Source organism: Panthera tigris, chromosome A2 (assembly GCF_018350195.1).
Source record: "Panthera tigris isolate Pti1 chromosome A2, P.tigris_Pti1_mat1.1, whole genome shotgun sequence".
Lineage (NCBI taxonomy): Eukaryota > Metazoa > Chordata > Mammalia > Carnivora > Felidae > Panthera > Panthera tigris.
Genome location: NC_056661.1, coordinates 99,020,818 through 99,042,742, shown reverse-complemented (window position 1 = coordinate 99,042,742; position 21,925 = coordinate 99,020,818). Strand labels below are relative to the sequence as shown.

The 21,925-nt window shown below is 38.2% G+C and overlaps 1 long non-coding RNA gene across 2 annotated transcripts in view; it reads right to left on the bottom strand.

Annotated features, from left to right (window-relative positions):
* The window catches only part of LOC122236441, a 109,685-nt gene that overhangs the window by 57,485 nt on the left and 30,275 nt on the right, over positions 1-21,925 (bottom strand). The window lies entirely within an intron of this gene.

Genomic DNA, 21,925 nt, shown 5'->3' with positions numbered 1-21,925 from the left:
GTCTCTCACTCTGCTCCATCCATATTCTTCTCATTGCCATTTCTAGAACATGCCTCCTTAAGTATTTCTACCAGCTATTATTTTTGCCTGGAAAGCTCTTATCCCAGATACCAAAATGCTAACTCACTCACCTGGCTCTAGTCTTGCTCAAATGTCACCCTCTCAGTGAGCCGTTCCCTGATTATTCTATCTAAATTGCACCCAGTTCCCTACTCACTTCCTTTGCTCCTGATCTCTCTTATCCAGTTCTATATACTCTACAGCACATATTCTAACCTACTATATAACTTACTTTTGCATTTTGTTTTGTTTATTGTTTCACTGGGATGAAACTCCATGAGGGCAAAGATTTTTTTTTTTTTTTACCTTTTTTGCTCATTGACATCACCCAAACACTTGGAATAGTGTCCGAAATATAATATGAGGCACTCAGTGAACACTTACCAAATGGAAGAATGAACGAATGAAGAGTTATTTTTGTTTTAACATGGTGAGGTAAGAAGTGGAATGAAAGAAATCTCAGGATAAGGACGTAAGCTATATGCCTATCATAAATTCAGACATGACTTCCCATGAGAGGTATTCCTAGAGATCTAAAATAGCCTCGTGGGGAGCAGAAATGGGTGAACAGAGCCACATAGCTGATCCTCTGCCTTTTGGCGTTAAATCATTGGGGGTTAAAGATGACCCTCAAGGCCTTCCTACTGTGTACTAAATGAGGACGTAACTCATTCTGGGGAGAAATTTCTAAAACAAGGGCATCAAAGGAAGTTGGCACCCTCATTACCTCTGAGCCCTCCCTCTTTGGACCAGGGCCAGAGTCCTCAGGAGATGAGGCTGGAAAAATAGTGGGGCTAATAAAAAGCTAAGTATAAGGCAGCACTGTTTTGCAGCCTAATAGCAGGGTGTGATGGCTGTGGGGGGAGGATATTTCCTTACACACCCACTTCAGTTTGGAAATTACTGGCATATCAAGGAAAAATGGCCTCATAGGACAGTAGCAGAGAAGTTGCTCCAAGAGCGTCATGCATGTCTTCTGGTAGCTGGGTCTTAAGGAGGAATACAGGGGATTTGTGCAAGTGCACAGTGATTTTCCCCTGGGACCCCTAGAGGAGGGCAGATGGATTGTCAGAAGTGAAGAGATTTAGAAGGGACTATACCTTGGCCACCCAAGTAGGGTCACAGAAGACCCCAAAACTGGTATATTATTTTTTGTTGCTGAGACTTTGCTATACCAAGAAGGATGTGCTTTGAGGAAATTCCCATTTGGTAAGGCTTATTGCTAGTGATCACTATCAGAATGGGAAGAAATTAAAAATCTTGGAACCACTTAAAATAGAGGATTTCTAAGCCAAAGAAGGTCTTTCTAGGCTCTATATCAGCCCCTGTAGGGCTGTAGCCAGCCCCTGCTTCTCTATTCTTATGTAGCAGTGGAAGAAATGAGATCCCGCACTGATGAGTATGCCTAATATTCCCGATCACTCTACAATAAAAGCAGTCCAAAATTACTTGGGAATTTGGGAAAGGGGTCAGAGACAGGACACAGAATCATACTAGTCCCGGCAGATTTCCATATCAGTGTCATCAGCTCTAAGTTCAGAGTGGTGTGGTGGTGAGACCTTCCTACTGAATGTGGAAATCACACATGCAAAATGAAGTTGGTGGCACCAAAAGGAAGAAAAAAGAACTAAAAGACCTATTTCTCTGAAACTCAACTTTTCCTTTTCTAGACTGCTTGACAATATTTCAGAAAGCAACTCTCTTTCTAGACTTTGGCATTTTTGTTCCCCCAGGAGAAAATGAAAAAGGATGCACTGAGGCAATAGCCAAAATTGTTTGAGATTTCCCAAAGTCATAATACTGAAGTACAATTGCACTTTTCCTTCAGTCCCTTGAGGAAGAATACTTAAAGGGAAGTAGCATGGAAATAAAATAAGAAATAGAAAAATTATGGAAATTTAACTTCTTGAGTACTCATGCAACAAATCTGAGATGATTTCTAGACCACAAATGGGAGAAGCTCCAAGTTGGTTTAGGTTTTAAAAAATAAATACTCATTTATTTACTTTGTAATGCTATAATGTCAAAAAGGAGAACTCCACACCAATTGTAATGGGCATTATAAAAACCTCTAGTTTCTATTAGTTCCAATACTTTTCCCTCTTCTTGCCCCGATACTTTTTCCCGACTAGTATTTTTTTGTGTAAGTGATGTCACAGAAATGCAAACTGACAGCACAAGAAATTGCTGAGTTCCCTCAGAAGCATCATGGTCCCAAAGTTGTACAACTTTGTGAAGAGTGTCAGGAAAGGGAGACATGATATTGCAGAAGGACCCTTTTTGAAGTCACAGGAAGCAAATTCTTTACATTTAGAAGGACTGGCTATCTCATGGATATGGACTTTGTGAGGTTCCATGATTTCCCATTTGTTGATAGAATACAACAATGTTCCAGGGCTCCCTAAATTGTGTTGGGAGTGTAAATAAGTACAACACAAAGTATAAGTAAGCACATGAATAAAAATACACACTTCCTTTTTGTTTCCTCTCTGGCAGCAGCAGCATGCCTGGCTTACTGCCGAGTAGGGGGAAAGAAGCAGACAGAGTTATGTTTCCTTTTAGACTTTGAAACAATAAGTTTGACCTCTCGGCAGCAGTTTCCAATCCAGGCAGATCTTCTGAACTACTCTAAGGAGAGCTTTTGAAAATTATAATCATTGGGTTATACCCCAGACTTGCTGGGGGTGTGATGGGAAAGAGACATCTACATTTTAAGAAGCTCCCTGAATGACTCTTGGGGAATGCAAGGGTCTAATGTCTAGAAGTTCCATGGAAGGGCAGGTTAGTTTAAGGGATCTCCCTGAAATGCTAGAGATGCCTCTGTGGGATGTGGGGTTTGTGTGTGTGGGTGTGTGTGTGGGTGTGTGTGTGTGTGTGTGTGTGTGTGTGTGTGTGTGTCTGTTTAAAGAGATGGGAAGGAGGGGTAGAAAGTAGGCAGTTATGTCCTGGGATGTATACAGGGAGGATAAAACTTTACAGAAGTTCTTACAGAACAATCACCATTCCAGAAATCCCTTGATTCTGGACCTTATCTGAGAAAGAAGGAAAACAAACCATGCTAGCCTTCACTGAATGCATTTTAACACTGTGCTAGGTATATGAATTCATTTATTCATTCACAATCAAGAAGCTCATCCCACGTGCCAAGCACTGTGTTAAATGTCAGGATTACAAAGAAAAAAAAGGACAATCCATATTTTTAAGGAGCCCACAGGTGATCACTAACCAGAGAAAAAATGTGCTATGATTAAGGGGGCATGAGGTGCTTTGGGAGACTTTGGAAGGTGTTTCAATTCAGACTGGGTGTGGTGAGAAGATGAGTCAGCGAAGCTTTCGGAGATGTGGAACTTAAATTAAATCTTAGATAATTCTAATTCGAATATTAACTACTATAACTATTCCAGTATGGTTGGAGCAGAGAGAGTTGTGAGAGGGATAGGAAGGGGTAGAGGAAGGGATAGAGTGAGAGGTGAGATGGGAAAGGGAGGTGTATTGGAGCCAAGTAAAGAGTTGCCTTGACTTTACTCCGAGTGCAGCAGAGGAAGAGTCAAAGCAGCCAAAGACAGGATCACATACATTGTGGTTGAGAAAGCACAGTATGGTGGCAGCATAGAGAGTGTAGGGGGTTACATGAGAGATGTGAGCCTGATGGCCTGAGAGGAAGCAGTGGGAGTTGGAGTGGAGAGGAAGGGACTGACAGGTTGGCAGGGAGAGCAACACATCAAAGGTGGTGCTCCAGTTTCTTTTTCAGCAGCTGGATGGATCACAGTGTCACTCACCATTCACTATTTGCTTTAACATAGCCCTTCAGTTTGCCTTCAAAATAACCTGATGTCATTTTTAACAGAAAAAGATAGGAAAACTCTGAGAGATCAAACAGAAAAATGGAGAAAACTCAAGGTTTCCAGCTCGTAAGCTGGGAGGTGGGATCCAAATTCAGGTTGGCCTGAGACCATGTTTCCAATGCAGATGCAAAACTTAATACAACTAAGAAGAAGAAGAAGAAGAAGAAGAAGAAGAAGAAGAAGAAGAAGAAGAGGAGGAGAACAAGGAGGAGGAGGAGGAGGAGGAGGAGGAGGAGGAGGAGGAGGAAGAAGAAGAAGAAGAAGAAGAAGAAGAAGAAGAAGAAGAAGAAGAAGAAGAAGAGGAAGGAAAAGAATATGGCTTTCAGTAGGCTACATGCACAATAGCAACAACATAAGCTAAGATCTGAAAAGCAGAATCCCAGTACCTGAAATTTATTCCTGACAGCAGTTAGCATGGTGAGATATGACCTCCTTTTTGACAAGGTTGTCAATGGTCTCTCCTGTGCTATGCAGTCTTTTTATACCTCACTGATGGCAAATAGGATTGAATCAAGATTTTAAAGAGGAAAAAATGTGCTCATAAAAAAAAGTGCAATGACATATCTTAACTTTTGTCTCACAGATTTTGCCACCTCTAAAATAAATTTGTTTAAAAACAGTTATCATGCTGGAGGAATTTAATTTAAAATTTTTTTGACAGAAAAATAGATCTTTACCCAGAATCTTATATGGTAGTAATGTGACATGATACTTTAAAGGGAGTACACTGAGGGTCTAGGCTCTCTGAGCTAAAGGGTTATACAGAAGTCGTCATGATGTCAGGACATTGACAAAGATGTCATCATTCGAACCTATCTGGGCAATGTATAGGTTATATCTGCAGCCACCAAGTCTACGTCTGGCTGTTTGATGATGTGGTCTGAGCTTGAACTTTTGCTGGTTTTTCTGGCTGGAATTGTATGTAATCTGTGTGTCTTATATCTTTGAATTACTTTCTGCCTCTCAGTTTTGCTGGAAGCAGCTTCTTTATTAGTGGAGTAGGAAACTGTCCTATATAGGAACATTTGTACTATTTCTTGAGTCCACGTTTTCATGCTTTGAGTTGGCTGCGTATTAAAGATGGGTTTGATTTCGATCGGCTTCCTATATTCCCCCTCCCCCCAGTGTTTATCTTTATCTAACTTCTCTCACTAAATATACTTTTCGTCTCCCATTCGAGAACAAACACACCCCCACTGGGAGTTAAATTTGTTGGTTTAAACAGTCTATTGGTTCATCACTCCCTTTGCTGGGCTTCAACTTGCTGAGACCTGCACTGGGGCTCCTGACGCTTTGGTTTTCCCATCTGTTGGACTGCCTTCACTCACCTTGAGAGGTCACTGTGAGGCATAGCTCATAAATGTCATCATAAACTGCTCTGCAAAACTGCGTTTCAACATCGGTGATGCCAGATTCAAAAGAGCTTGCTTGTGTGTATCTTGTCCAAAGAAAAATGTGGTGGCCTTTTGATGCTGGACAGCATAGTGAAGAGCTGGCAATCTTTACATTTCCTATGGCAGCCTAGACTGCATTTTCTTTCAGCTGTCCCTGTTAGCAGTGGCGTTCTAGCATTCTTTCCTATTAATAGCAGCAAGCAGGCTTGCAGGTCAATTTTTTTATTCTCTGTTCCTTTACTTAGTTGGAAGGGCCTCCTTTCCTTAGTTTTTAAGAGCAGGGATTTTGAGACAGTAACCCCACCCTTCCATAGCAGGTCACGTAAATGCCTAGACACCACCCACCCCCCATGGGCAGCTGGCCCATTTATGCAAGAGAACAATAAGGAGATGGTTCCTTTGCTTCTGCTTCTTTGGCAATGTAGGAGAAGGAGGTGGCTGAAGCCAGACACGTTGGCTCCATGCACATGCCCAAGCCGTTTTCAGTCTCACCCTGTTGAGCAACAAGAAGGCAACTGTCTCTATGTTAACATCACCAATGATGATGTTATAACTGGATTGGCTAGGTTTTTTCACTGAAACGCTGGCTTAAAGGGTGTGTCATGTGTCTGTAAAACATAAATGGAAAGAACCAAAAGAGAAGAGAGGCAAAGTGAAATCACTCCTTTCTTGGCAAGGAAAAAAAGATTCTGTTTTCGAATAAAGGCAATTACCACTATAGCTGAACAAAGAACTAGTCTGAGACACCAATCAATCACTTCAATATGGAGGTCTTTAGGTGTGTGAAACTCAGTCACATATAAACTGAACGTCTATGTAACTGTTAATTTATCATTCAGGCCAAAGGCACTTCCTACAATCATTTTCAAATTCTTCTGCTGAGCTAGAACTTTGCCACATCTGCTATTGCCGGCACTTTTTTGCTTTCTTGCCTTGGTGCCTGCTGTTCTTTCTTCGTGAAATGCCCTTCCAGTCTTTTTCATTTGGGGAATGTATATTCACTTTCTAAATTCCATGTCAAAGATCATCCCTACCTTTTCTGTGCTCCCAGGCAGAAATTGTTGTTGCGGAGGGGCTCTGTTAAAATTCAGGCTAGCATTGGTACCTTTAATCATCCCACAGCACTGTGACTTCCTTGAGTTGAGGGGTTGTTTCTTGTTCATTTCTATATCCTTGGTGCTTTGTACAGGTCTACACATTCATAAGGGTAGAACTCACTCCCCTGTAACCATAGGGTAGAAATGTTTTAGTTGTCCAGATTTTAGATGATGATATTTGTTAAAAAGGGATCTGTTAGAAACACATGCTCTGGATTTTTGGTTTCATATAGTTTTTCCCGTTTTCATACAATCTGAGGGTAAATGTGGGGGAATTTATATTGCTTTCAAAAAAGCTGTACTCCATAATCAGCAATATCTTCCTTTCGAGTAGAATATATGACTGGCATTTTGCCATGTAGGTGAAGAGAGAGAGGTTCAGACATGGCTGAGAAAGCCAGTGTAAGCTGAATAAAAAGAAGAATGGGATCAAAAAGGCAGACTGTTGTCTTTAGTACAAAATGATGTTTCTTAAAATTGGGTGTGTTGCCCAAAGCTGCCTTCAGGCAGGTTTTACTTATGTAAACTGCATATATTCAGAATCTAGATTTCGACTGACCTTAGCTTCAAAGACAGGTATTTTTATGTGAATAAGCTCTTTCATCCATTTATTAGATCAATCATCAGTTTTCTTAACAATTAAGGCACATTTATCTCTCCGCATTCTTTTAAATATAGTAGAAGAAAAACAGAGTTCTGAATTAATCTAGTTCCTCTCAGTACTTTGTAGTTTAAAGAATTCCCTTAAAATTAAAAAAAAAATCCACATAATTTGTACAAAAATTTTAAAATGTAAATCAACAGAGGCACCTAGGTGGCTCAGTCAGTTAAATGCCTGACATCAGCTCAGGTCGTGAGCTCACAGCTTGTGAGTTTGAGCCCCATAATTGGGTTCTCTGCTATCAGCACAGAGCCTGCTTTGAATATTCTGTACCCTCTGCACTCTCTGCCTCTCCCCCAATCGCTCTCTCTCTCTCAAAAATAAAGAAACATTTGAAAAAAAATGTAAATCAGCAAAACACACACCTATAATATTGATATCTGGAGATAACCACTGTTAATGTATTTATTGGCTTATTTATCAACAGATATTTCTTGGTGTATAAACTTATTTCTAGAGATTTTTGTTGAATTTATATATACACTCCACACATTTTTATTCACAGAAATGGAATCATAATAATAATATCCTTAATGTACTATCAGTACTTAATGTACTATTTGTACACTTTTATTCCAGCCATTCTGTTGTATGATTATTTAACCAGTTCATTATTGTTACTTAGGCTGTTTCTAAAGTTTTATTATTATAACAAAGATGCAAGGAACATGCTGTAGATACTTCTCTGTCTTCTTGTCCAATTTTTTCTTTAGGAAAATTTTTAAATGAAGAATTCTGGCAAAAAAAAAGGAATGTGATTTTTAAAGATTTTGGTGTATTTGGCTAATTTTTGCTCAGAAAGATTTTGAGTGCCTGTTTTTTCCATACTTTTACCAATATGTTATCAATCTTTAAAACTTTTGCTAATATGATATTTAAAAAAATTATACATTGTTACAGCTTTTATTGACTTATTGTGTTGAACATTTCTTTATATTTGTTGTGCATCCGGGTTTCTTCCTTCATGAATTGCCTGTATACTTTTTTGCCCCACCTTTAAAATTGGAGTTATTGCTTATTCTTATTGGTTTATAAAAACCCATATATATTAAAGACATTAACTTCCCTATGTAGTAAAGATAGTCCTAAGACATTAATGTTTTATTTATTATTTTTTTGTCTATTACTCTTATATTACTCATTAGAGAACTTTCATGAAAAAGAAAGGAGAAGTCATAATATTGTTTTTAATGTTGAATTTTTTTTCTGAAGACTTCTGATTTGTTCTTCCTTTCAGGGTATGTAAATTGAAAGCCAGAAAAGTGCTGATCAAACTGAAGATCTAGATATGAAATCCAAAAAGCAATATGCTCAAGTCCCTTTTCTAACAAAAGTGCTTCATTTTCACTTCTGTATCCTCCTTTTGGTACTATGTGACATCATGTGAAGATATTTCTATAAAAGGTAAATGTTTATATGCTAAGGGAATATTTGTACAGTTCCACAGTTTGTTGGATTTTGAAGAAATGAGTAGTGGTGATATTCAATATGTTTGGGAAGGATTTTCTTTGCAGCTCTGGATAAGAAATATGTACTTGGGTATTCTTGTAACCCAGACAGAGAGATGGACTCTTCCAGCACATAAGAAGAAACACGACTCCAGGGCAAAAGTTTTCTCTATCAGGTCTTGAAATAGGAATGGATTCTCTTTCCTACTCATTCTCTTCCTCCCCACCTTCTCCTTCTCCTCCTTTTCCCATTCCTCTTTTCTTTCTTTCTTTCTCTCTTTCTTTCTTTCTTTCTTTCTTTCTTTCTTTCTTTCTTTCTTTCTTTCTTTCTTTTTCTTGTTTTCAGTCAGGTTATCATGAATAGATTTTTGTGTTACTTCTTCATCCAAATGAAATATTTCCATTTCATCTCATTTTTTTTTGTTCTTAATATGAATTTGTTTAAAGTAATATATATTCTCTTCTATCTCAGTTCTTTGTTTCTTAGACTTGGATGACCTTTCAGTCCAATAGAATTATTCAAATATTGACTGTTATTTCAATAGGGATAGAATTATTAAGTATATATGCATGTTTTAGCCTTTAAAAAAACTTAAATTTTGGGGCTCCTGGGTGGTTCAGTCAGTTAAGCAATTCAACTTCAGCTCAGGTCATGATCTCACAGTCTATGAGTTTGAGCCCTACATCAGGCTCTGTGCTGACAGCTCAGAGCCTGGAGCCTGCTTGGGATTCTGTGTCTCCCTCTCTTCTGCCTCTCTCTCACTCGTGCTCTGTCTTTCTCTCTCTCTCAAAATATATAAACACTAAAAAATTTCTTTAAAAAGTTATATTTTCCCATCATTCACATTATGTGTGTTAGCAATACAGCCTGGGGAAGTCTCGCTCTGTTTGAGCACCATCTGAAGTCTTGAAGGAAATTACCAAAAAAAGTTTTCTTCAGCCTAGAGGAAGAGCTGATATTCTATCTACAGCATTTTGAAAACAGAACCTCCAGGGTTGCCTGAGTGGCTCTGTTGGTTAAGCATCTGACTCTCGGTTTCGGCTCAGGTCATGATCTCACGGTTTGGGAGTTCAGATCTTACGGTTGATGGGTTTAAGAACCCTGTTGGGCTCTGCGCTGACAGTGCAGAACCTTCTTGGGATTCTCTCTGCCCTTTCTCTCTGCCCCTCCCCTACTCACACTTTCTCTCAAAATAAATAAATAAACTTAAAAAAAATAGAACCTCCACAAAAACTGGTGTCAAAAGAGGTAGCTATAGCAATGAACAGTTAGAGAACATTCATGGAATGGTTAAGAATTCATGATACTTAGCCAGCTATCTTTATGCAGAGCATTTTATCTTTAGTGGACTCTGATTTTTTTCTTCAAAATATTATATACAAAATTTCATAAAAGTAGGGCTATAGTTAGTGTATTACAAAAAAGTCTTACTTTTTCATCTTTGTGAGATATCTATATTAGAACACTAATCCATGCTGGTTGGGACCATGTCTCATCTATGGCCTAAGCCTAGTATTTCTAAATTCTCATCAGATCATAATCTTTGGGATTCAGGAATAAGAGATCAAAATTCCCAGGAATTCTCAAGAATTCCTGAAATCATATGTTGTGTTTGTCTTTAAAGTACTTCCAAACACTCTTCATATTCTTTACTCATTATTATACACATCTAAACATTTAATGGGTAAAAAATAGTAAGTTTGATAGTATTTACTATGAACTTTTTTTGCCTACAGCAAATATTCAAATGCTCTAAAATACCTGCCAACATTATTGGGTAGTATTCAGATGATGTAACATTTAGAACTCTCTCTTTGTTTAAGTTTACTTATTTATTTTGAGAGAGAGAGACAGAGAGAATGCATGCGAGTGGGGCAGGGGCAGAGAGAGAGAGAGAATCCTAAGCAGTTTCTGCACTGTCAGTATGGAGTCTGAAGTCGGGCCTGACCCCATGAATCTTGAGACCATGACCTGAGGCTAACTGACTGAGCCACCCAGGTGCCCTTAGAGCTCTTAATACTACACAGAATCATATCTCAAAATTGCCAATTTAAAAACTTATATTGCTTCCAAAACTTGTTATTTCTTGGGATACCACTCATAAGATTTGTTTATTCTGTGTGTATAAATATACTAATGTACATTTGTACTAATGTACTAATGTACTAAATGTATTTATTTTATTCACAAAAACGACTCATTCTTAGCATCAGGCAGCATCATGAATGTTGACTTTTAATATGGCATACAAGCCAGACTGATGGATTAGATCTTGACCTCTTCTTCCCTCTGTGTTCCTGTTCAGCAGAGATGGACTTTAACCTTCAACTCTGTGCATTAACATTCCCTGCTTCTGCTTTCCACCTAATGTCAGTGAAGTTTTTTAAATCAGAACACCTCTACAGTGATGGCCACATTTTAATTCTTGTAGAAGAATTAGGATATTCCTAATTTCTCAACAGATTTTTCTTGAGATTTAGAAAAAAACACACAAATCTCTCAAGATCTACTACAAAGGAGTTCCCCCATGGATGCACTACCCAAGCCTGACTCTTCCAGGGTGGACCAAGGCTGCTCCTTGAAGACCCACATTGGGTGGAAGGCAGAGTGACATGACAGGGCCACATAGATTGGGGTTCAGGAGCCCCAGATTTTAATCCTGGGTGCTCTACTGACAATAGTCGTGTAACCTGGAGGCAGTTTTCTAACTTCTCAGATCTTCCACTTGCCCATATTTGAAATGAAGGGCTCTTGTTTGTTAGTTTAAGAGAAACTGATGGTGTGTAGGAGAAAAAAATAACATTCTATTTTTGTGAGGCCTCAAGGTCACTGCGAGGGGCAGGAGAACAAAGAGCTGGCAGGAAAGTCTCCTTGGGTGGAGAGTGGGTTCTGATAAACCCCCAAGGAGAAGCTGGTGGCTGGTGGTCCTTCTTTTGTATTTTCCTGGGTGTGCTCCAGCCAGTGGTGCAATTGGAAACTGGGGGCTGCAGCCAGGAGCAGACCCCAGCAATCTGACTAGTTAACCTGACTTGCCTTTCATTCAGACATTTTAGGATTCTTTGTGATAAATCCATTCAGACACTTTAGGATTCTTTGCGATAAATCCAGACCAGAAATAAACTTTATTGGTTAGTATACCAAATAATGATAAAATAATAAAAAATCTCTACCATAGGACCAAGTTCCTAAGCTGAAAACAGCAACAGCTATTATCACTTTGAATGTTTTTGGAGATTTGATGGACCATGGTGGTGTGGGAGAGCAGTATGCTTTTCCTCATAAAGGTAAAGGGGTTGGTGGTAAGTATATTTCAGTGAAAATTAATAATAAATGTTTATTTGTTTCTGAGACAACACATGTTCTTTAATGTAGTTAGGTGCTGCTGTTTGCTTATCTAGTTTTATCAAGTTAACTTGTTTCAAGTAGGAGGGTCCCTGAACAGTGCAGGAGGAGATAGATTAGAAAAATATTTTGGGAAAGAGATAACTAGCTTACATTACCTTTGAATGTTTAAATTGCTATAAAGTGTTTACCATCCACAGAAGAATTAAAACTTCTTGGTGAACAGTCTCAATTTCACAAATATAATTAAAGTAGGTTATATATCACACACACACACACACACACACACACACACACACACACACACACATCATATTCCTCCTTCCAGTCTCTGAAGTCTGCCCAGAGAGCCTCCAGGTCATCAAGCACTTCCTGAATATTTCTGCAACACCTTATTCTTTGCCCATCAGAGCAGAAATCCAAAAAACTGCATGTTCTTTGTGAGTACAGGTCACATGGCTGGCTGTCCATTTCATGGCTGTATCCTCACCAGAATGAATACACAGAGAGTAACATAGAGAATGAACTCAATACATATTTACTGTGGGCCAGATGCTGGGCCAGATATATCACATACAAAATCTTACTCAATTCTTTCAACAACTTTTTAGGATAGGAATTATCATCCCAATTCTACTTATGAAGAAACTGAGGTCTTGAGAAACTAAATAATTCATGGATAATAACAGGGCTACAGCCAGTTCTTGAATATGGCCCACTGGCCACGTGAGTGCATTTACTGATTCAAAGACATGAAGGACACATTCACTGACCTCAAAGATCTTACTCTTGAGTAAAATAATTCTATGTATATATCCAGTCATAGTCACTAATTCTTGGGAATAAAATACAACACCTGCTTTGTTCTTGAGAGATTTTTAAAGAGGCACTCTTTAGAAACATTTTGCATAATAAAATTTTTCCATAGGTTTCCTGCAGGTGGGGTAACTCTTGCCTTTGTAATTTTGTTACACATTTTTCAAGAGGATACCACATAGTTGAGCTTGGTTTACTGGCTGATTCTTTATAGCTCTTTGACATTTACTGGTCTTTCTTAAAATTAGTATCTTTAAATTTTGATTTTATTAAAACCTGCTCAAAGCAACTTAAACTAAAAAGCTTAGCATAATCAAATTATATGGCTACACAGAACACACGCTAACACATTTGTAGTTAAATATTTCATGATTATTTTTTGTAGTAGGTGCTGAAAGTAGCTTATAAGGTGATATAATAAATTGCAGAAGGATGAAATCAACAGCATTTTGGAAGAGAGGCATTTTTAAAGTTTTTGTTTAAATTCAGTTACTTAACATATAGTCCAATATTAGGTTCAGTAGTAGAATTTTGTGATTCATCACTTACATACAACACCCAGTGCTCATCACAAGTGTATTCCTTCATACCCATCACCCATTTAACCCATCCCCAGCCTACATCCCCTCCAACAAACCTGTTTGTTCTCTATAGTTAAGAGCCTGTTTTATGTTTTATTTTTAAAGAAATTTTTAATGTTTTTATTTTTGAGAGACAGAGCATGAGCAGGGGAGGGGCAGAGAGAGAGGGAGACACAGAATCTGAAGCACGCTCCAGGCTCCAAGCTGTCCGCACAGAGCTTGATGCAGGGCTTGAACTCACAAACCGCGAAATCATGGCCTGAGCCGAAGTCTGACTCTTAACCAACTGAGCCACCCACATGCCCCAAGAGCCTGTTTTATAGTTTGTATCTTTTTTCCCCATGTTCATCTGTTTTGTTTTTTTATAACATTTTTTAAAGTTTATTTATTTTTGAGAGAGAGAGAGAGAGAGAGAGAGAGAGAGCAAGTGGGGTAGGGGCAGAGAGAGAGGGAGACAAAGAATCTGAAGCAGGCTCCAGGCTCTGAGCTGTTAGCACAGAGCCTGACGTAGGGCTTGAACCCACAAACTGTGAGATCATAACCTGAGCTGAAGTCGGATGCTTAAGCCACTGAGCCACCCAGGCATCCCTTGGTTTTTAAATTCCACATATGAGTGAAATCGTATGGTATTTATCTTCCTCTGACTGACTTATTTCACTCAGCGTAATACACTCCACCTCCATCCATGTCATTGCAAATGGCAAGATTTCACTCTTTCTGATGGTTGAGCAATATTCACTTTCTCTATCCATTCATCAGATGGACATTTCAGTTCTTTCCATAATTTGGCTATTGTTAATAGTGCTGCTGTAAACATTGGGGTGCATATGTCCCTCTGAATCAGTATTTTTGTACCATTTCAGTAAATACCTACTAGTGCAATTACCAAATCATAGGGTAGTTCTATTTTTAACTTTTTTAAAAGCTTATTTTATTTATTTTGAGAGAGATAGAGCATGAGTCGGGGAAGGGCAGAGAGATAGGGAGAGAATCCCAAGTGAGTTCCTGCTTGGGGTTCAATCTCATGAACCCTTAGATCATGACCTGAGCCAAAATCAAGAGTCAGTTACTTAACTGACTGAGCCATTAGGAGCCCCTATTTTTAACTTTTTGAGGAACCTCCATACTATTCTCCAGAGTGGCTGCACCAGTTTGCATTCCTACCAACAGTGTAAGAGGGCTCTCCTTTCTCTATATCCTCGTCAACAATTGTTGTTTCCTGTGTTGATAATTTTAACCATTCTGACAGGTGTGAGGTGATATCTCCTTATAGTTTTGATTTGTATTCCCTGATGACGAGTGATGTGGAGCATCTTTTCATGTGTCTGTTAGCCATCTGGATGTCTTCTTTGGAAAAATGTCTATTTATGTCTTCTACCTATTTCTTAACTGGATTATTTGTTTTTGGGGTGTGGAGTTTGATGAGTTCTTTATAGATTTTGGATACTAACCCTTTACAGAAATGTCATTTGCAAATATGGAAAAGAGGCATTTTTTTAAGAGCTAGTTAGCAGTTGTGGGGGTTTATGGGATCAGGAATCATGAGTGAATGAAAGAGGATTTATAGATAACCCTGTTTCTTGGGGAGAGAATCAAGTCAGGGAAAAGAGTTAAGAGGCTATTCCGGGATGATAATTGGATATTTAAAAGGGAGGGGGGTGCATGTGTGTGCCTTTCAAAGGACCTGTCTTTTCAACTTTAGACAGAACTTCTGACTTTCATAAGTCCTCCTTCATGACAAGTGCCATACACATGGATTCACCCAGTCATGTTTTGGGCCTGGCTACTATGCTTGCTTCTTGTAAATCCTTGGCTTTGGGCTGAATTTCCCACTCATGAATTTACTCTAGGATGCTGATATTCTAAGCTCTTTCACGTTGAAGTGTACTAATGTGAGCTGGGATGGTCCATTCACATCTATTTCATTTGATGGACCATGTTTTATCACCTCATGTTTGACCTTAAGTAGCTGACATAGGCCTTTTCCTGGGTCAGGTCAGGATTTTCCTCTTCTATCTTGCAGCAAATGCTCTTAGGGATTTGATTCTACCTTGCTGATCACAATGGAGCAGTGCAAGTCTGAGGAGGGGTGTCAGCATCCAGAATGGAAAGGAAAGATTGGTATTAACGAGTACTTCAAATGAAAACTTAACAGGATATTGTAACTAATTGGATGTGGGTGGTGAGAAGAATCTGTAAAAATAGGTTTTGTGCTTCAGAGACTGATGAAATGGTGCCATCTATAATAATATGAGTGGAGTAAGAAGAAGGGCTTATTTTGGGGTAAAAGATATTGACCTTAAGACATCAGTGGGGCATCTTGTCAAGTATGTATAGCAGAAATTTGTGGCTTTACAGTGGAAACATGAAAGAGCCAGGTCTGGGATAGAGGCTAGTGATTATTGAAGTTCTATGACTAGAAGAAGTTTCAACTAAAAGAGAAAAGAAGGTGGCTTTAAAATGGAAGCTTAAGGTATGCGCCCACAATGGAATGGCAAGAGGACAGGAGTCTTTGAAGGAGACTAAGCTAACCTTGTGAGAAAGGAAAGAGGACAACCAGCTGAGGGCTTTGTAAGAGAATATGAAGGAAAAGACAGTGCCCAAAAGTAAATGATCAAAAGTCAAGGAATGCAGAAAGCTTGAATGGTAAGAAGACTGACGATTGTATCTAATGGTGGGGAAAGTGCTGCTCAGCTGGGAACAGTAGTATCAGGAGAGGGTCAGCCTAGTTTATCTTGAGGCCTTGGAGGAACTGGATTTTGTAGGGGTAGGAAGAAGAAAAGAGCTTAAAATGCTATCCTGGTATGAACGTGAAACCAGCATGCATGGCCATGAAGAATGGGCTATCATGTGTGTCAACAGGGATGGTAATACATAACTAAACTTGAGACAGAAAGTTCTATCTCCATAAAGTTAGTATTCTTTAGCCACTAAGCAAAACAGAGTACAAAGGTTGGAAGCCAAAGAGATTGTAATGGTCTCATAATATAAAGTTAACCATACATAGTTATTGTTATAATTTAATCTATTTATTTTAATCCAACAACTCAGCACATTTCCAAGAATAAGCAAAAGCTGTTATACAAATTTGTACAAACTTAAGATCCAGGGCCAGAAAGACTAGGTCCAAAGATTTCAGTTGGAAAGGACAGTGAACACAAATGTTAAAGAGTGAAGCTGTATTCTTAGCCTGAAATGCATTCCTTGGCCTTCCCTGTGCTAATAGTATCAGTGTTTGTGCAGCTGCCATTGACACTGAAGCAGGCACACACATTAGCATTTGATTAGAAATCTGTATCACATACATGGCTGATGATGGGCACCAACTTCAGCTGCACTTAACTTACGACACAAGTGAATGTGGGCAGGGATCTGACAGCTACAGAAAGAACACTACCTCTTCCTCTTCACTGGGCAAGTAGAATGACACATTGTCACTTAACCTCTGGGTTTCATTTCCTCATCAGAAAAATGAGGGAGTTGGATGAGATTATCTGTCTTCTCCTTCCAGAAGTAAAGTTCTGTAATTCTCTGACTCTAAGATTCATCTTTTTATATCCATTAAAGAATTAAAAGTTCACTACAAGATGTCTGCTGAGCTTTTGATAAATTTATGTTTGAGAATAGGATGGATGAGTACAGTTTTTGCAAGCAGACAAACATTTATGAAGAATGGTAGTCTTTAAAATTATTGATTTTGTATGTCCATTGTTAAAAAATGGAGCACAAACGTCAATTATTATATGCATATTTATTTATAAGTTATATGCATATATTGCTGGGTTTATAAAAATATTAAAAAATGGATACCAAAAAATGACAAAGTACAGCATAACAATAAAAATAAGTCCAAAGCAAACTTCTAGGGATTTCCCTCAACATTACATCTAAAGTATGATTTTGTACACTCCCTAGGACAAATACAACCTACTTTGGAGATGATTTTGAATAAGTATTTGCTACCTTAACACTAAAGACTTAATAGTGTGGGTAATAACTTTTCCACATTAGCAATTATTTTATTTGATAAGAAAGTCTTTCTAAAACCTAAATATATTAAATTATGAAATAAGAGGAAATTAATAAAACATGGTCATTGCTTGCTTTTCTAAAAGACAAATACTTCCAGACAGCATATCTGATAGTAACACTTGGAAGGTAAATCTGATTTTTACCAGCAATGTTAGCAGAAGAATCTGATTTCACATGAGGAAAAACCAGGATAATAACCAAAAATCCCACACACTACATTTGATTGAAAATAATCAAGTAAGAAACTTGAGTGTTACCACCTCTGTGATGTAATTACTATTATTAAGCACCAGAGGGTTATTTCTGTCAACAGGACTACCTGCTTACTAGCCATCTAATTTTCCTTGCTACCTTTTGTCAACACTGAGATTGTCCTTGTGCTGTCAGCTGTATCTCTGATACAGCTTTGAATGTTTATGTTTGAGATTTTAGACTATGTAGAATAGATTCACATTCTACCCTATTATAGACAGGGACATTCATTGGGGTCTAAGCTATCTAAATTGCTAACAATCTTCAATGCTAATTCACCTAATTCTACTGTTAGAACTAGAAGAGGCAAGAATGATTTTTCTGACTGGTCAAATACGTACGGCAAATGGTGGAAAATAAGGGTAGGCCTACAGGTCATAACTTTAAATAAATCTAAATAACTTGAATCAGATAAGAAGAAATGATTCACATCTACCATAACAAACATAAGACACATATCTATACTATCTCATGGTTTTAAGAAGGCATTGAACTTGTTGGCCCTTTACTCTAGAAAACAGTAGTTTAATATCAACTCTGTTAAAAATAAATTGCCCTTTTTAGCCAATATTATTCATTATATAAATAAATAAATAAATAAATAAATAAATAGATAAATAAATGCATTTGTTCAAGTAATTGATTTTCTGTATTAGGATTCATCCCCAAAGCATGGTAACTCACTTTCAGCAAAACAGGACTGACAAGAGAGGCTGGACCTGGGTCTGTTCAGGGATCCTTCATCCTGGGCTGAAGAGCACAAAGTCAGGGGACACCTTTGTGGCTCATTTGGTTGAGTGCCCGACTCTTCATTTGGGCTCAGGTTGTGATCTCATGGTTCGTGAGACTGAGCCCCATTTTGGACTCTGTGCTAATAGCATAGAAACTGCTTCAGATTATCTCTCCCTTTTTCTCTGTCCCTCCCTTGTTTTCATGCACACATTTGCTCTCCTCCCTTTCAAAATAAATAAATAAAGTTAAACAAAAAAAGAGAGATACAAAGTCAGTTCAGGAACCATATGGATTTCCATGGGTCAACCCTGATTCATTCTGACCTGCCCTGACCCATCCTTACCTGCTGTGGTCCATCTTTCTCATTCCCAATTGAGAAGGAGAATGAGGAAGTGCTTTTAACTGCAGTCAGGATTGATTCAGGTACAGAAGAAGGGTAGTATATAGCATTTAGTGTTTTATGGACAAAATAATACCTTCCAAGTTCTATTGCACAGAACTTGAAGGCTTCAGTTGGAGACCTATAAATGGCAGAATAAAAGTTTTTGTGGGAATGTACTTTTGCCATCCATTTATATCTTGCTCTGTATTTGGAAGGGCTGGAAGGATAAAATTTGCATTTCTCAGATTCCTTTGCAGCTAGGATTTTGGATGTATTATGATATGCAATTGAAAGAAAATTTAAAAGTAAAAGGAAATTAAAGGCTATCTTTTTGCAGCAGTGGCAGCTGACAGCCAAGCTCTGGACTCTCTGTTTCCCTGTCTAGTCAGCAGCTTCATTACTGGGAGGGAGCCAAGTTTGTGTCAAATGCATTAGTAGTAGCAGTAATTGGCTAAAATCTGGTTCATAGCTGACCTTAAAACCAAAAGATCTGTGACTTATGCTTTTCTAATCCTTCCAGTTATTGTGTAATCACCTGGTTTCCTGTACTAAATCCTTTTCTGCTGGAAATACCTAGATGGTCTCTGTGTTCTGTATTAAATCCAGAGACAGAGAAATGTTTGACCCATATATATCTCTGAAGGCAACCTCTATGTGGGTTGGAATGACTATGTTTGGGCACAACTACATGCTTATTGGTTTTCAGATCAATATGTGTTTTGCCACAGTAGGTCTTTGCTGGGAAGTTAAAACTTTGAATACATGTTCTCTAACACCTATTAAAACTCAATTTACAAAACATACATGTTTGAGATAGATAGGTTAATTCTTCCTTCCTCTATTTCTTTAAGCTCTATTCCTGCATTAAAATTTCAAATGAAGTTATTGAAAGTTAAGTAAAGGACTTTCAAATGGCCCTTACATAACAATTAGAGTGACCAATTTCTATTAGCATTTATAGCCAGAAAAAAACATTTGTTTCCCTTAGTAATTTTTTTATTTAATTTTTTTAATGTTTATTTATTTTTGAGAGAGAGAGAGACAGAGCATGAGCAGGAAAGGGGCAGAGGGAGACACAGAACCTGAAGTAGGCTCCAGGTTGAGCTGTAAGCACAGAGCTCAACGCAGGGCTCGAACCCACAAACTGCAAAATCACGACCTGCGCTGAAGTGGGATGCTTAACTGCTTAACCGACTGAGCCACCCAGGTGCCCCTCTTTTGGTAATTTGATAATAAGAATGCTATAACCTTTCTTTCCCTTATTTTGCTCTGAGTCTCAAAAGCTCAAAGTCAAATTGGAAATTAACTATAGCACTCTTCTTGGAAAAATCATTTTTATTCTATTTCCTCTTGGTTTCTGATCATGTATCTTTATTTTAACTATTATATAAATTAAGAAATATATATATGGAATTTACTTAGAAGTAAGGATATCTGTACAATACATTAAAAACCAGAACCATTTTCTTCCCACTTTGTTTTAGTAACTGCTTTTAGCCTCATTGCTCTTCCATATGTAGAGTCTAACAGTATCATTTTATCTTTACCAGACACTGATGCAAAATCCTCTTGGATGGTGTGCTGTATACAGGAAATAAGAGCGCTAAGAAACTCTTCTGAAAACCAATTATTTTCTCAATGCTTTACAATGCTTTAGTCCTAAAGCTGATTCACAAAAATGTGTGATTCAAAGTGAAGCAAACGAGTATTATAAACAACAAAGAGTTAACCTTAAAAGTGAGAGTAAAAATGAAACATGAAAATCCCTCTCAGCTTTTTTCTTTCTAATATTCTCCTCACACAATTTCCTGTTAGTCTCTCTGGCTTTTCTGAGAGATATTATTTTCCTTTCCAGTACCAATTTCAGCAGTGATGGCCTAAAAGGTTCTGGTGCCCCAAGTGAGACTAGATTATAGGACTCCATATGGGGTCAAAGATAGGAGGGTTCTTAAAGATTTTTACCAACAAAATAAAAGCGGTGGGGTTTCACTTCACTTCAAAGTAAAGATACCAATACAAGCAAATGCTCCTCTTGTCATATTGATAAAGAAAGAGAAAGACCCCTCCTGTCATTCCGGTGGGGTCACTGACGACTTGAGTGGGAAATTGAACTATAAACTGGGTGTTTTGTGAAATTCTCTGATGAGTATATGCCAAGTGGAGTGGAGAACACACACACACACACACACACACACACACACACACTTTTGAGATTGAGAAAGAGATTCTTATGTGTTTAACAATACATGACTTTTAGTAGATGACTAGGAGGTAATAATATAAGTGCCAGAAGCTTCTGGGAAAGAGTTCACCATCAACCTCAAGTTTACCTCCTGTTGTGACACAGGAATTAAGTGATCACAGAGGGGAGGTAAGGAGCAATGAGAAATACACTATCTCCCGTCCATTTTTTTCTTTTTGAAGGAGTCTTGTTTTCTGGGAGTCCCAGTATCTTTCTGGAGGACCAGTAAGCAAAGGGGCTCCTAGACTTCTATCTTTGCCTTACTATTTACTCTCTCAATATGCACAAGTTGCTTCTAATGACTATTAGTAATCTTGCTCATTGGACAATGGTAATCTTGAAAGAGGGAGGAAATAATTAGTGCTTTTGAGGATATTGGAGTAGTGACACAGAATGTTTGTATTCAGTTTTCCACTCTGATGTCCAGAAAGCCAAATATGAGTTTCATTAAGAATTGTTTTCCTTCACTTACCAGTATTCTTCTCATTTCCATAATAGGTAGAATCAACACTAATTCAGAGAAGGCTTGCTTGCTTAGAAACTTGACTTCTTCAGGACCAGGAGAAAATGATACTAAGAGCTATAGCCAGAGGCTCTTTCTGGCTGTGTTCTTAGCTGGCACAGCACAGGTTTTGCAATCTTGATGGCAGACCTCGATGGTGTTCTTGTCACTTCACATCTTTAAACCTTTGCATTTTCATATGAAAAATAGGGATAAGGATAGAGTATCTCATACGGTTGTAAGAATTAAATAAAATGATGCAGGTAAAGTGTTTAAAGCCTGGCACATTCTTAGACTTCAAACGTGAGCTTCTGAGGCAGTTTCAGGGACTAACTCCTGCTGCTTCCAATATCCTTCTTGTGGTATCTCTTGTTCTCTCTGTACATCTATGCCTTGCTCCCCTCCCTGATGACTGGCTACTTATCCCTATATGTTTTATTTAAAATTTAGAGGGCGTTAATGTGATTAATTGATTAAGCTAATTACTATCTTTTTACTGCGCGGAATCCCTGAAAATCATCTGCCAGCTGAGGGTACT